We start from the raw sequence: 2,379 nt of genomic DNA on the forward strand, positions 1-2,379 counted from the left end.
AGCAACATCCTCCACAACTAGACTGAAGAACAAAAGGACAGCAACTTGTCTATTCCCCTTCCCCTGACTCCCCAGCACTGTTCCCCTCCCCCAATTCCCCAATAAAATCTTTAAAAAAAAAAAAAAGAATACAGAGGTTTTTTTTCAAAAAGGACATAGTTCCTGCTCTCTAGGAATTCATTATCTAAGAGAGAGAAGGAAATTTACATGTAAGTTCTATGTGAGAAATAGAAGTAATGTGCAATGAAGTGCTCGAAAGAGAATGAGATCCTATTTGGTTGCAAAGTAAAAGATGAAGGGAGGGATTGGGAATTAAGACAGGTGTCCTAGAGGAAAAGTCATTTGGCTGTCTACTGAAGAATGGGAAGGATTTCAAAAAGCAGAGATGGGAGGAAAGTCAGGCATTCCAGGTACAGAGAAAAGCATTAAAAAAAAAAAGGCAGATAAGGATGTATTAGGGGAACACTGAGTACTCAGTGTTAATCACATTTATAGTGTACATGGAGCCAAACACCGAGGTTTGGCTGAGATATAGGGTACATAGATGAGGAAATAGTGGGAAATGAGACAGAATGGTTGGTTGACGCCAATTGTGAAGGCTTTACATGCCAAGTTGAAGCATTTGAATTTGATTATTAAGCAATGGGTGTGGGAGCAAGAATAGATTGGAATCCAATTTTGTTAGATTAACTTAGTCATGGTCTATAGATTATAGCAGAAAGATCAGTTAAAAGCTATTAAAATAATCTAGGCAAAACAAACAAGGACATAAACCAGAGTGGTGGCAGTGGAATAGGAAATAAGCAATACATTCTAGAAACACTAGACCTCTGCAGAATTTGTCTTGCCAGTTGACTGGATGTGGGGAATGTCAGAGAGGAAGGAATCAAAGGCAACCTCTGGATTTTAAGCCTTGATAACCAAGGGAATGTATAATGGTTCCCTTAAAAAAAAATAAACAAACAAAGCAGGGAGCCCTTGGTCGCCATCTGCTCGTGAGTCTGTAGGCCTGGCCAGGGCCCTGCAGCTCTCCTGGGAGCAAGGCATCATGCCGAAATCGTGGCCGTGTTTTTCTCATTTGGCATCAACAGTATTTTAGAACAGCGTGACTTATGCACACGTCCATCTAAAAACTTTACTCCAAAAAAAACAAAAACCCAAAAATTTTACTCCAGTGCGGACTTATGGACTCACCTTGCTTGTAACTACTGATCCTGAGCTCATGAAATAATGAGCCTAAATAATGTGGCAACTAAAAGATTGGTTATGCAAGTGTTCAGTTCAGAAACTGGAGGTAGTCATCTCAAATACTGAAAGTGGTGAGGTCCTTAAAAGATGGCAATTTGCTATTAAGTGTGACAAGAATGCCCAAGAGGACAGTACACCCGGAGAAAAGTCTCAGAAAGCTCTCCAAGATGAAACCCGTTCACTGATCAGATCACAGCTACAGCGACATTCCTGCCACTGTTGGAAGTTCCTTGTTCATTTGATCTACTGATTTATACAAAGATTTGGTTGTACCTGAAAAATGGGAAGAGTCGGAACCACGGTTCATTACCAACTCTGGGCAAGTCCATCTTTGTTTAATTCACTACCATAATCCATAGAATAAACAGCATGGCGGCCTACAGAATCTCTGTCAATGACTGACCATGAGATGAGAACAATAATGCAATTCTTAAATGTGCTTTTCCTGAAACCAAGTCAAATGCAGTTCATATGTTTTATTTTACTGGTTAATTTTTAGATGGGGAAAACTTAACATACTTTACCAACTGTTCCATTTTTGGGTACCTGTTTGACTTTGCATAGGGCTGACATAATATTTTGCACACTGTTCATAAGGGAACCAGAAGATTACATCAGCACTGTAAGGTCAATTCCTTTGAAGGTGGTAATCGTAGATAGGAAAACTTTTCCTATAAAACTAAATGCCTTCCTAAATCAGAGCTTTTGGTTAAGTAGCTTGATTCAGAATATAAGTAGGGAGATACCTAAATAAGAAACACAACAAAAGAAGTCTGAATATTCAGGTCCTAAAGTAACTGATAATCCATAAATAACAAAATATTGCTATTAGGCCCTTTTGCCATTTATTCTATTTGTATAGTTTCCATATTGAAAAAAATCTGCAGTTATTTTATTTTAATTTATATAACTTATACCTACAAAGCTATAGATATTTCTACTGTTTAAATTCTGGTGATACAGAACTCAAAAATGTCTTTTTGTGTTTTATAAAATGAAGTTTTAAATGACAATGATAAATAAAGCTAAATATGTACGTTTTAAAAAAAAACAAAACAGGGCCCGCCAAGTGGCTCAGTTGGTTAGAGCTCGCTCAAGAGTTTGACCTCCAAAAAAAAAAAAAAAAAAAAA

The 2,379-nt window shown here is 37.5% G+C and overlaps 1 pseudogene; it reads left to right on the forward strand.

Moving 5' to 3' along the window:
* The first annotated feature begins 385 nt into the window (after positions 1-385).
* On the forward strand, positions 386-1,650 carry LOC109373694 (mitotic spindle assembly checkpoint protein MAD2A pseudogene; annotated as a pseudogene).
* Positions 1,651-2,379: the final 729 nt, after the last annotated feature.

Source organism: Hipposideros armiger, unplaced genomic scaffold (assembly GCF_001890085.2).
Source record: "Hipposideros armiger isolate ML-2016 unplaced genomic scaffold, ASM189008v1 scaffold_741, whole genome shotgun sequence".
Taxonomy (NCBI): Eukaryota; Metazoa; Chordata; class Mammalia; order Chiroptera; family Hipposideridae; genus Hipposideros; species Hipposideros armiger.